Genomic DNA, 14,640 nt, shown 5'->3' with positions numbered 1-14,640 from the left:
GCTCATCGTCGACGTGCGGGTGCATTGCGCATCCGGAAATGTCCTCATTGCGATAAGTACGACGATTTTCCTGCCTCGGGAGCTACTTACTGGATGAGAAGGGCGAACGAAGAAATCGCTGCTGCTAGACTTGCGAGTAAGCGGCTAGATCTACACATACATATGTAATAGAGATCCTTAAGTAAGAGATTGGATGGCGCAACGACATATATACCTAAACCAAGCATTCTCATGCTTTTCAGTGGTGCACTGAAAAAAAGGATTGGCTGCTGCAGCAATTAGATGGTAAAACATTTTTAATTGGTTGCAGCAGCTAATTTTTGGTTGTGTCAGCCTCTCGAAATCCTATATGCAACAAAAAAATGGCTGCTGCAGCCAATTACAAATGCTATGCCATATTTTACCATCTAATTTGCTGCAGCAGCCAATCTTTTTATTCAGTATGGGGGTTGAAGCCGGAAATTGATAGTTTATGTGACATTTTAGGACCCACGGTGTTTCTTTCTATTTTGATAAGAGCAGTGCGATAGAGTGAAATAGCATGGGTCCTAAAACGCCACATAAAATGTCAATTTTCCGCTTCAAACTACGGACAGAATACTTGATCTATAGATATATATGTCGTTGGAATATCGTTTAGACAACTTTGATAAGTCCGCCATATTTTTTATGAGAAAGATGCATAAGACAGAATGCGATGCGTGGATATCTCATTCTATCTTAAGCAGATCCTGAAAAATATGATGGACCAAACGGTATCGGATCCAATCTCTTACTTGAAGATCTCTATATGCATCTCTACGAAACATGCCTACTTGTATACATAAAGGAGGATACTGGAAAGACAACTGCAGAGAAAGAGAGAGAGAGAGAGAGGGGGGGAGAGTTAGGGAACCACGACGGACAGTTTATGATGCGGCGCGACTCCAGTCAAACGTGCCGCTGGTCGCTTCACGTCCTCTTCCCTCCGTTCAGTTGAACGAGGCGAATGCGACTATCTGCGTCCGTATGTTTGCGCAGAATCATCGGCTGAAAGGGACAACTGGTGGAGAGCCTCGGAAAAAGACCGCCGGACAGTTCGATGGAACTCATGAGGCCACCGTGGATATATCTTTCGCTCGCCACCACCGCGGAAATCTCGCTCTTTGCCGGGACCAGAGAAGTTACCGCGATTCCCGCTAAATTCGTCGTATTCGTTGAGGCTTTGAGCTCGGCACGATGAGATACGTGCGATTGCTTGTGTGGGAAAACCTTTCCTAGCTTCAAGAGTCGGAGACTTAAGCCGCCTTCCAACTGTTCAAAAACTCGCGGAATGTGGAAAGGCTGTCAACCTTTTATTTTCCGCGTAAGAGATTACCGAAAGAAGAAGCATTTTTTTATATACTAAGGATTATAAGAAGATTACAATAAGTGTTTGAACAAGAAAAGCAGGATACGACGAATAAAAAGAAGAAAGAAACATCAAAATACTGATAAATTGTAGCGGTCGTAGACGATAAATTTTGTCAGTTAATTTGACGTGACGTTAAATGAGGACACTAATTAATCGAAACATCCATTAATAGCTGTAGTTCGCAGCTACATGGTGTCCAGACACCATCAGACGATTCGTTACACGGAAGGCGCGAATCGACTCAATAACGTATATTTGTAAATTCAGAGGAATTAACTGACAGAACTTATTACCGCCTTATCCTTTATATCGCCCGATTACCCGCCTATCTCATTAAAGCGAGATCGTGTACCGCGAGCGTTTCGCCCAGCATGCCGGACAGAAATCGTCAATTTGATATCTCCGCTGAAATTAATGTTACGGTAACGCTATACCGTTAGTCGTGGAATAACGCGTCTAACGCGCGTTCCGCCAAGGCGAGGCGAGGGAAGGAATCAGAACCGCACGAGCACTTTAATAGCGGACGCGTCAAACAAGCGAACAACGGAGATCGTTATAACAGTGAGTGACGTGACTGTTGCACGTACTCGTGATAGTACGGGCGATTTTCCGCGTCAACCCCCGATGACGCCCGCCATCGCGGCCGCGCCGATCGAAGGCGCGGCGAGAGCGAGAAGGCGAGATAAATTACGCGGAGATTGCCAACTAAATTAGCACCGCCCCGAGAGATATTTATATGGAATCGGATATATGCGTGTTGGCGGCCGAGCGAGCCACCGCGTGCGAAAGGCCGCAATCTATTTCGTCGACCGATTTATGACGTCTCACTTATATGGCGCGTCGACGAAATGCCCGCGATCGTGCGGCAATTGCGCTCGCGATCAGTTTCATCCTGGAGAGAATTCCCGTCCTCGTTGTATCAGTTCAATCTATTAAAATTCGACCAATTCTGTACGTTAGCGTTTCTTAAAATGGGCAACCAAAACGTCATCTCATCTCGACTTCGCTTTTTCTCCTTGATATAAGAAACAGTTTTGCTACTCCTTAAAACTTTTAGAATGAATTTCAATTCTGAAGAATGAAATCTCATTCTTAAAGATCGAAAATGGAGCCAGTCTTGGAATTTTCGTTCTTTACTGTGAGATGCTATTCCGAAGAATTTAGAGATTAAAGATAAAGATTATCTAGCTTGGGGTACAGATTTGAAAATAATTTTGTTGGACTAAAATAATTATGTAGAACGTTAAGCGTTGATTACGACGCTACTAAAAGTTTGAACATTCTAGCAATTAATTTAAGTGTCCTACTTATTTTGACGCGCCAAACGAAATTATTTTCACATCTGCATGTAACTAAATGTTTAGATTCTTCAGCAAAACCGTTCTTTCCGTACGTCTTGTTCAAATATTTCACGTTTCTTTCTTTTCTGTCTTACTCCAACAAAAAAAAAAGAAATCAGAGAGATACAAAAGACACATTCTGCACCATTAATTACCGCGATCGGTTTGAACGCGAGCCGAAAAGTATCCGATTACAGAGTACCACGTGCGAGAGAGGGAGAAACGAAAGGAAAAAGGTGGATGTATCTACCTTGTGCCACAGTCCCGCAGAGCTCAGATAAATTCGTCGTTCCGTCGTGTTGCGGACAGCACCGGCCGGCTCGGATTTACGAAGTTCGGCGATTCAACGACGGTGCACTGTTGCAGGCGCGGTGATACATTGCACGGATGAACTTACCATGGATGTGTGATAAAGTGACGAAGAATGAAAATATTGTCATTCACATAGACGATTTTATTGAGAGAGCGTGGAAGAGCTAATACATTTCTCAATTCATAGCTGAATTTGGACACTGAGAAAAAAATATAGTCAATTTTAATAAATGTTTAATTCAATACTGCCAACTAAACATTTACTTACAGTAAATAAATATTTGTTTAGTAAAAAAATAATTGTTAAATCAAATTAACATTTCTTGTCTTGAATCAAATAAATATATCTTTATATCTAATAAATATTTAGTTGGCAGTATTCAACTAAATATTTATTAAAATTGACTATTTTTTTTCAGTGTACACTTTAACATTCGTTTCTAAATTCTTTGGAGTGGAATGTTACTCAGAAAGTGAAAATTAAGCTAATCTTGAAAAAGAGTGGCTCAATGTTCAATCTTTAAGAGTGAGATTTCACTATTCAAAGTGAGATTTATTCTAAAAGCTTTAGAGAGTAGCTTGTAATAGATAAATTTTAATGTTTACAATGTTCAAATAAGTTTACATGTATATACTTTTCTACATATATAACAGTAACGCAGATATAATTTGATAAGATTATATACATTACCTGTTGAAAGAGCAAGAAAATCACGAGCATCTCCTGCTCATTAGCAAGCTCTGAAAGTTCAGTTCAAAATGTTGTAAACAAGGCTTCTTCCAATGAAAGAAAAAGAGCATCGGACAGTGCAACACACACATACATACGCACACAAACGTAAAAGAACGAGCGAAAGCGCACTGAACAAATGAGCGTAAATAACCGCCTACGCCCAGCCGCGACGCGTTCGACACCTTCCTCTACGCGAGCTCGGTCCGGGCACATCCCGATGCCATTATTTCATTAATTAGTGTCACTCGCGCTTACCCGTGGACATACGAACACGAGAACTTCTGCGTGCGGGCCGTGTTACCGCCACCCGCTTTGTTCGTCTCCACCATAAACCTTGCGCCGTGAATTCCACCTCCTTTCTCAGCATCCTTCTCGCATCTCAAGAGTCTTACCGTTTCTCTGCTTCCTCCTCGGTGTACCCGTATTTTCCTCTCTTTCTCTTACATCGTTCCAGGATCGTTTCCTTCCGCACTTCGTACTTGTTTTCGCCTATCGATATGGTCGCGCTGGTAGGTCGCAACGATAGACACCGACTTGCAACGTGACGAGGCATTCGAGAGTCCAGTTACTAACTTAATAGCCGCGTAAGATCTTCTAGTTTGCGCGATCAGTACCGTTGTTCCATTTCAATAATATTTTAATGCATTCAACCGTATCAGGATTCTCGTCGTAGGAATATCATCAGGTAACTTGCCGAATGAACACGAATCTGTTCTATACGAACGAGTTTGCGTTGTCGCGTTCTTATCGCGGTCGCATTCCTGCATTAGAAACAAGAATTTTATGAATATTTATTTTGAATATCGACCACACCTATCAATTAGTCACTAGACGGTGCCGAAACGTTCACTCAATCTGTCTGCGAAAGTTGAGAAATTTATGATAGACACGCATGGAGGTAATACTAAGATGATGGAACGACCTTGGATCAGCTTGGAGAACAAATATGTTCTCCAAGTTACATCTGCGCGCGTTGCACATTGTATGTACAAAGAGAGCGGCGTCACGGCGGCGGGTGGCGTCGAAATTCGACGACAAACAAAAACCACCAATTACGCGTGTTATTACCGGTTATACGCCTGACTTATTCATGCGTGCACTCCGGGGGCCGCGGGGGCCAGGGTACCGCCTGATTTCCTGTCGGCCCAACAGCGAGCGTGTCAGCCGCTTACCGACAGGATTTAATAACAGGTGCCGCGAGTACAGTGTGCAAATTTATAAGTCCGGCCGTACTATCGCGGCCGATTATCCTTTCTATACCTACGTATTAATGAAGTATTTCTGCCGGCAATTATCGGTTACGGCACCGCAATTATGGCTGAGCGGCAACTTCTGCTTGACGTTAAAGGGCGGTGTATATCCGAGGTAAACCCGGGAGTACGGTATCTGCTCGCGACATTTCTCACGGAGGATCTGAAAACTCCTTGAACTTCCTTCGAAACTTTCTCGCTCGGGGTGTAGTTCACAGGTTTCTGTACTAAACCGCTAACACCCTTACTATAAAAGTTATCTCCGAAAGCATGGAAAGAATGACTTTGCTCAAGTATTAAAAAATTTAAGTATTTAAAACCAATTTTCGACAATTTTTAGTAATTAATATCTTGTTAACTATTGTCAAAATTGCAAAATGGTAGAGAGGACTTTTTAACGTAATTATTTTTAATTTAATAAAATTATTTTTATAGTTGTATCTAGCTAATTTTTTTCAGAATTTTTTAATATCGTATTTTTATGTTGATAAAAATAAAAAAATGCAGTATTAAAAAATTGATAAAAAATTCTGAAAAAATTCTGAGTTCTATGAGAAAAAACTAAACAATTTTTGTCTCTTGCAGTTTTTCTGTAAAGTTGATAGTATTTGAGTGAAAAATGATTGAAGACAAATTTTCGGCAATTTTTAGTAATTAATATCTTGTTAACTATTGCGAAATACAAAATGATAAAGGACTTTTCGGCTCAGTTTAATCCGCTCTACCTGCTCATGAAATATTTGGCGATTATTTTGGGACACCTTATATATATTCGTGACGTAAAGAAAACACGTAATGTGGCCATAACATGAGCTGCGTTTAATTTAACATATTGATGTATGTAACGTATACATTGGTATCCCTCTTGAATGAATTTTATACATACTTTTCGGAGTTTGCATGTATTTGAACCAAGTTAGCAATCTAGTACATATTCTAAGAAGTCTGTGTAGCTCTGTGTAGCTCTGTGTTTCATATGAATCATATAGCGTTGGTTAACCCGCTGTCTTATCCCTCCACTTAGCCTCAAGTGTCAGAAGGTAACGAAAGACTTGTACGATTATACACATATAAGTTGGATACCTTGATTAATATTGTTCTTTGTTACAATTTGAATTGTTCTTGAACGTACGCGGTAGCCTCTGGCGTCGCCTTCTTTTTATTTTTTTTATAAACAGTTCATTTGACGATAATTGGTTCGCTCGTTCGTACAACATGCTGCCACACGCATTACCAACACTCTCGAACGGGGTAATGTCGACGTACGACAGAGCAGTCAAATCGATTTCCGCTTATTGAGCGCGCTCACCTTACGCATATCATTATTGCGCGCGCCAGCCTCACGTACCACAGTTTTACGGTTCTGATTCGTGCAAATACGCGCTGTACGTACTGCTTATCGGTGTACAAGCCTATTGTGCTTATACAATCGTTAAATTGTACTTGGGAAAGAAGATTGATAAAGGTCTGATTCATAAATGAAAAAAAATTCAATAAGCGCGATAGGAAAAATGAAGTTGCGAAAAGAATCTTTAGATGTTGCTGATAGAAATTATCCCTTGCTTGCAGTTTAAGTTTTCGATCGATAAAAAAATTAAATTATTTCCTTTTTTAAATGTTAATATGCGAAATTTCACACGTGAACGCTAATAAAGATCACCATTTCATTTTATTTGCGGTGGCAATGAGGGAGAAAAACGATAACGATAGTTCAGTCTGCATTTCCAGGGGTCACAATTTGTTTTAATGGTTCCCATACGTCGACCTGTTGTGTTATCGAGAAGTGAAATGTAATCACGCGGTGCATGTACGTATCGTATATACGACAGTAATATAAACACACCACATGACTGAGAGACGGGTCTAGAAAGTGTGGAAGCGCATGGTGGTACGTTGTCGACCAGCGTAGCACAACGGCTCTCCGCCTTGTGCGGGAGAACCAATTGGTAACCGGCTGCACTTCGTAACGCAACACTTCTGCTGCTGGCCGCAGGGCAGCAGGCCTCCTTTCATTACGATTCGTCATGGTTTTCATCTCGCACGACGTACTTTTGAGCACGCGGCGACTTCCCCGCGCGCGCGCAGCGACCTGCGTATCGATCTTCTCGACGAAGATGTCTAAGGTCAAGTGGAGTGATCGAGATGACCTGTAGATCAACGAGACTGTACGTTTGCAATAATAAGCGAAAAAAAATGAACATAGGTTTCTGAATGAACCTTATTGCTTTTTATTTATTTATTTTTTAAATTAAAATATTGTTGCGCTGCTCTGGCAATTTATTATGAATTTTAACTCTTCCGTCAACAACAGGGATTTTGAAATCAGAACATTTTTTGTTGTATGGATTATATAAAAATCTGAAAAATTTTGATACACTTATCGAAGCTTTAACGAGTTGTTTACTGTTATAGAATTCGAATTGTATTTTATTTAATTTTTACAGATTTTTTTATGTTTTAAATTGACAATGAAAATACCAATGGTGCCTTTAAATATCCCAGTTGTCGGCGGAGAGTTCAGATTTGATTCATACAAGTTATGAAATTATGTATTATACATACGTAAGATAAGAGTTGAACAGTGGGTTGAGAAAGGAAAGTTAAAAGACGAGTGGCAATAAGATAATGTATTGGCGACTACAATGTAGGCTCACGATCAAAGTTAAAAACAAGTCTTCTGCCATGTCATGTTAGGCGGTCGCGATCTACGATATCACAATTTACATTCAGTCATCGATTTTAAGTCGCGCGATAAGACGGGATTCGGGTCTCCGGGTCCGTGATCTTTGGCCGGATCATTTGCTGCCCATTAATCAGTTAAGAAAAATGACAATTGCATCGGGCATTATCTAAAAGCCGTGAATATATCAACGTAACGCGAAATCTCTCTAACTCATCATTCGGCTTCTCGCGATGCTAAAAGGAGGAGAGGAGATATCGCAGGTGATCATTAATAAGGCAATAAATTCGGAAGGTTTATTGCTTATCATCTTACACGGTGTATATTTTTATTGTATATTTTTATTGCAATTTTACTCTGAGGAGGGCTCGAATTTGTAGCCGAAATATGTAATGTGAATTTATTAAATATTTTCTTATTCTATTAATAAGTAATTTATGAGTTTATACACATTTTTAGTTTATAACGTTTACGTAATCTTATTCGTGGACTCCTATTTGCCTTGATGTTACACAATTTTACTATTTCATTACTTATCTCACTAATAGTATCTTATGAGGACACGCACAATCCACGATGTACGATAACTAAATGGTTTATTGGCTGGAATTACACGATCAAACCGCATTCAATTCGCGCATAGAGCACGGCGATCATACATTTCCTATTTACGATTCAGGAAACAGTTATTTCCAGCATTAGCGGTGAATCCGCCCGAACTGACCTCCCACTGAACGAGATTGAACGGGATCGAAAAACTTGCCCCTCTCCTTGCGAATCTCTGACCCGGGCTAATGCACGTCAAGAGACAACCCGAGATTGAATCACGCTCGTTATTTTGGGCCGAATGAAAAAGCCCTCGTTTCGAGATTACGAGCGTTCGATGGAGCTCAAGAAGAGGGGAGAGCATCTCGGTCTCTGCAAAAGAAAAGGAAAGAGAGAGACAGTGAGAGGAAGAGAGAGGGAGATAGTCCTTTATACTTTCACGCTTTAACGCGATCGTTCGGGAGTTAATTACCGAGCTCGGTCATCGTACGCCGCGCCGCTTGCTTGACCGTTCCTCTCTGCCCTTCGGGATGAATTTCGTGTGTGCGTACGGGATCTCGAGGGCCTCTCGGGAATGAAAAGAGATTGCCGAGGTACGGCAAGCTCTCTCGCGAAATCGTGATGCTTGGTATGGTTTGGTATAGACGCTATCGTTCTACGTGCCCGTTATCGTCGTCGTAAAGTCCGTTATTACGGCGATTTTCCTGGCATCAGAATGTCCAGTGTTAAATATATAGAGTCATCATAAACTAGCCGATCTAATCTATAAGAATGATCTCCATAAGAGGAACGATTAAAATTCACAAATTATAAAGGCGACCCGTAAAAAGTCAATTACAATAAAATCTTTATGTCACTTTACGTAAATGGATGCATCCCGTGGAATATAAATAAAACTTTCCGCTCGTATCGCATGATTATTTCAGGTTTCCGTTAATACGCTACATTATATCTGCAGCATGATTCGCGTGTGTATCTTCGTCATTTCTGTTTCTAGGCGCTAGATGAACGCGGAAGAAAATTAAATGCGACGTTGTCCTGTTGTATTAACGGCATATTAATTACCTTCGTAACGCTTGTATATCGTCGTCCTGTTCTTGCCACAGTAATCCGCTAGGATTCTCTGTCTGTGCCAGCGTAATCGTGAGACTTTGAATTACGACTTGACCGCGTCGATACCGGCACGATGCCGCAGCGGAAGAGCTCCGTATTATCTTCCTTGAATTTAATCGATCTTGTTCTTGCTGTGTGTGTGTGTGTGCCAGGAGATCCCTTTCGCGCCCGCACATAAATAACCAGCAATAATTACCGCGCTGAGCCAATAATAATTGCCGCTGTGCATTTTCTGCCAAGCTACGCGGCACATAATTCGATACATTCTATCTTACGTCATGCATGGTTAAAAGTCAACTAAGATTTAATTATCGCCACAAATGAGACATGAAAATATGCTTTGACTTCTCTCACAAATGATGTCGCATCGTCATATCTTCTTTCTGTTTTTATAGTGTTTGCTTTTAGTTTCAATCGCCATGCATTAAATCCTCTATCATTAAGTTATTTTAGATGCGACTCATGTTTAGGAACTCTCGCGTAAGATTGATAAGTATAGGTTATAATTTAAACGTATTTTTTAAATGGACTGTGTTGTTTTATTAACTTCATTGATACTTGGAAGGGTTAAAGGACCGTGGCCGACTGTTTATAACTTCAGACAGTGCTACGTCCTTTTCTGGGCCACCCAAGTTTGCCCCGCGCAATATTACAAAGATTAATCAACGTGTCCAAGCATTAAATTCTTTTCTTCTGTTTGGTTCTTTGGAAGAGGAAGTGCAATAAGCTACGATAAATGTCAACAATTCCCATAAATCATTTTGCATTCGTATAGCTAAAAGAAATATTATTGAACGCTTTAATAAGATCTTAATATTTCATTGTACAATTGATATGGTGTGAAAAAAATTATATTAATTTACATTAGAGAGAGAGTATACATTAAGAGAAAAATGCGAAGCAAATGTCACTCACGATGTTATCTTTGATATTTATTAGTTAAGAAAAAATTTCATTGTGGTGATGAAGTATACATTTCTGTTAAATATATATCTCATTAATTGTAAAAAACATGAAATAGATGCTTATTTGCTGAGAATAAAACTTTATTTCGCCGTATTTAAATAAAGATTTATTTCCGTAAAATGAATATATTTTTCACAAATAAATTTTTAAGTATTTTTTTCTTAGCATATGAAATAAGAATAACAATCCGCGCTTTATGCTGAGATGTATATATGACATCATATGAATTATTAAAAATGTTATATGTATATGTATTATCCAAAGCAAGATAAGCGAGAGGAACAACTTTCTTCAGACCTTCAATATTTCTTAGCTTTAGAAGATTATTCAAAACCCCTCGTAGCGCGTGATACGCAATCCTTATTTACGCGCCTCTACAGCGTTAAATCAAGTAATTACCGACGAGCGTCCTATAATGGCGATCTAACACGACCATCGGTCCGATTTGAGTGTAACGCATTCCATTTAGATCCTCTCGACTTGCCTAACTTTCCAATGATCTCTTTCTTCCCGCGAGGTTGAACTAAAATTGTTTAAGGTATGGTTACTCAACAGCTCTCGGATAATACGGAGCTCTTCTGCTTTTGTTGGTCATGCTACCATAATTTCCCGATTTCCAAATTGCCTCATGGTGGGTATATCCCGATGTTGCCCCAGCCACTTACACTATTCACGGGTCGAAGGTGGATGTGCCATGGCTAATCGTAATGTGTAAGGAAGAGAGACGCACCATGGATGCTCGAGGGGACTCGCATATGTATACGTCTCGGTCATTTAATTTATGTCCGGTGCTCGCTCAGGACTGTTTTTCGTTTCTCGCACTCGTGGTATTTCATCGAATGAGGGAAAGGGCGAGAAATTTGAGAGAAAGTTTGTTAAGCGATTTATTTCGCTGATGAATGTAATTTAAAGGCGTCTGTTCCATTTTCTCGTTCTGGATGATCATCGAGTCTCTTGGTATACAAAGAGCACGAGAACAAAGATTTTCGTGTTCATGGTTGTAGATTTAGGTCACCAATTAATATCACGTAACAGCGTTCGATACTCACGATATCCACGAGGCCCTACATTGAAAGAAAAATGTTTGGTATTTGTACTATAATTACGTATTACTATAATTATGATTATCACTGCTATAATAATAATAACAGTAAATATATGTACATAGTTCTAGCAACAAATGTATATAGTTGGCAACCTAAAATGACTATAATTATAGTTATATATTAAATTACCATAAAAATTACAGTCACTTGAATCATTTTTATGGTAATTTCAATTATTTTATGGTTATAATAACTATAATTATATATAGTCATTTTAGGATGCTAACTATATACATAGTTACTGTTATTATTATTATAGGAGTAATAATCATAATTATAGTAATATATAATTATAGTTACAAATACAAAACATTTTTCTCTCACTGTACGTATCACAAGACTTTATTCCCTTTTGATATCCTCTGTAGAAAGACTCCCTGGTGTTTACTATTGCACGGATATTGTTACACGCCAGCATTTATTGAATCGATATTCGAGGCCTTCTCAGTGGGCCTCTTTCCGGAGCATCACTCCGAGGTCTCGGATATTTTTCATCATGCGCCGACATCGCGCCAAGATTCTAGGTAACATTCGCTTGTTCATCCTCCCTTCTCGCGGCTATGCGAAAGAGTACCGAGCGGAAGTAAAACATCGTCGAATATGATTGAATGAAAATTGAATAAAGATAGAGAAATGGATGAATAGTAATTGAGTATCATTGTAGTGAATCGATCGACCGATCAAATACCTTCAATTTGTTGTTTATCGCTTGATTGCATAAATCAGATACTCCGCGGGTGACTTAATTAGGTGGGTCCTGATAAAAGGAGTGAATCGATTACCTCAGCCAGGAAACGTTCAGAGCGGGTTAATGTACGTGCGTTGCGTGAATTTTCTGCGCGTACGAATATTCCGTGAGCGAGGTGCCTCTTGCGAATTCATATCTCGTGCGAATGAATAATCGCTCTTGGCTCGCTATCGACGAGGCATTCGGGGTGTTTATAATTGAGTCTGAGACATGGGGAGAAAGAATTAAGGAACGAGAGAGAAAAAGAGGGAGTAAAAGAAGGAAAGTATCTTGGCGCAACGCGTAAGAATTTTCGATCAATGGCGATATTAATTTACGAGAGAGGTGCACGATTAAAACTGAGTCGCGCGAGCAATCAGCAGCTGAAATATTTATGGAATATCGATTCTTTAAAAACAAAGCAAAATTGAAATTATTTTGTGCGAAAATTTTACGATTTAGTTTATTTTAAATTCACTTTATTTAAATCGTTAACATTTTTCGTTGTACATCATCATCGATTGTGTTAAATTCCATTCGGCTTCGAACTTTGTGTCGATGTAAAACGATCCGCGATTATTTTTATACAGATAGAAACACTCCCGGGATCGAGGAAAGGGACACGAATAAGATTCAAGCACGGCATGACCGTACCACCTCGCGACTAATTAATGAACGTTGCTCTAATCAATTTACATTTACGAAGGTCCGCCAACACGAGCAGCACGAGCAACGATGTCTCTTGTTGTACCTTACACTCGAGTAGTTAAGGGTGAGAGTGCAAAGGGGTGTTCTTCGTTAGCGCCTCGAAAGTCCGAAGGATTCCGCGAGAACATGACCCCATTGAACAGCATGGAATCGTTTGTTGCTCCTCGTTCCCGTTTGTTGTATACATAATCGAGGATCGCGCAGATTTTGCTTGTATGTACACTTCGTTATCGTGGAACAGTTTCAGAAACATTCTTCGTGATTCGTCGTACGATTTGGTTGAAAAATTTCACGAAAGAATGATCGTGTGCGTATACGAATGTTTATCTTTTAGATATTTTGTCGTGTTATTATGATCTCCGGTGCGTTTTACGATTGACGATTTATAGCGGGCAGGGCCAATTTGTTAGAATAATTCCGACCGTTAATTATAAGCTATGGGGCCGGTGAAAAGGCGCTCACTCGCTGCTTTTATCATCGGCCGTACCGCGTAAATGCCGCGGGCGCTGGAGGATGAGATTGCAACAGTCGTGTACCTTCTGAGAAAAAGATAGAGAGAGAGGGGGGAGGGAGGGAGGGAGAGAGAGAGCCCCGAGGGGCAAGATCTGGGAACCACCGAGGCGAGGAAAAAGTCGAAACCGCCGACGGATAGGTCCTTTGGTCGGTGAGACGCACACCTAGCCGGTAATCGTCATCGCGTCTTCGCGCAAATAAGATTCAGCCGCGAGGAATAGCGGCTAACCTCCTTCGTCTCAGTGCGCAACTTCGAAAAAGGATGTTATTTTATCGCGCTCAAGGACCATTCGTGCGGCTCGCGGCTAATTTTGCGGTCGGCTAAACGACTCGCGAAGGGAGAACGGGAGATGGTCGAGGGAAAGAGCGATGGAAGAATGGGGACGTGGAAGAGGGCTAAGGAAGAAACTATCCGGCGCGGTTTCGCTCACTGGAGCTGCTGCAGGAAAATGGAAATTGCACCGTCGTCCTTGAGATCCTTGCGCGTTGCGCGTACGCACTCCTAAGAATCCATCCGTTCCTTCAGGTTCAATATTCATCTACGTATTTATGAGAATTCCAGACATCGTCTCGAGAGCCGGCAAGTTGCAGCGTTTATTACTTACTTTATTTCACTTAATTAAATTTAGAGGGCTGGACTATAGTATTTGATCGTAAAATCATCCTCGCCGTCAAAGAGTGTATACTCTTGCAGCATCAATAAAAATATTGTACATATTTTCTCTTAGTTGCTTTATGAAAGACATGGCGATCATCGCCTCCTTGGATTCGTCGATTCGGACAGGCGAATTCAATGACGCTTAACGATGTGTACGCAAGTTGCAAGCAGAAGCCGCCTTCTAATCGCACGTTAATGATCCGCCGCCATTAATGAACAAACAACTGACTGCGTGACTATTTTCGCCAGTTATGACCGACCGACGTAATTAGACTTCAGCGAGAAGGTGATTCCAAGGCCAGAGATTATCTGAATCCTTGAACCTACAGAGCGCGACGACAGTGATCCTTCCTACTGAAGCAACGTCACTGTCCTCTTCTCGCGCACGAATTGCCTCTGCGGTCGGACGTAAAACAATCAGCCGGCGATTTTTTGGTCGCTTTCGTTCTTACTCGTTCCACAGCCAGCAACGATCAGCGACGTACCTGGTAGAGGCGATGGTAAAGGGCGGCCAGAGATGGCCGAGACGAGGAGGAGAAAGAGGAGGATGTAAAGAACGAAAGAGGAACCGGGAAAGAGAGAAAGAGAGAGAGAG

The sequence above is a fragment of the Trachymyrmex cornetzi genome, unplaced genomic scaffold (assembly GCF_001594075.2).
Source record: "Trachymyrmex cornetzi isolate Tcor2-1 unplaced genomic scaffold, Tcor1.1 scaffold466, whole genome shotgun sequence".
In the NCBI taxonomy this organism is placed as follows: Eukaryota; Metazoa; Arthropoda; class Insecta; order Hymenoptera; family Formicidae; genus Trachymyrmex; species Trachymyrmex cornetzi.
This window is presented reverse-complemented; position numbering follows the sequence as displayed.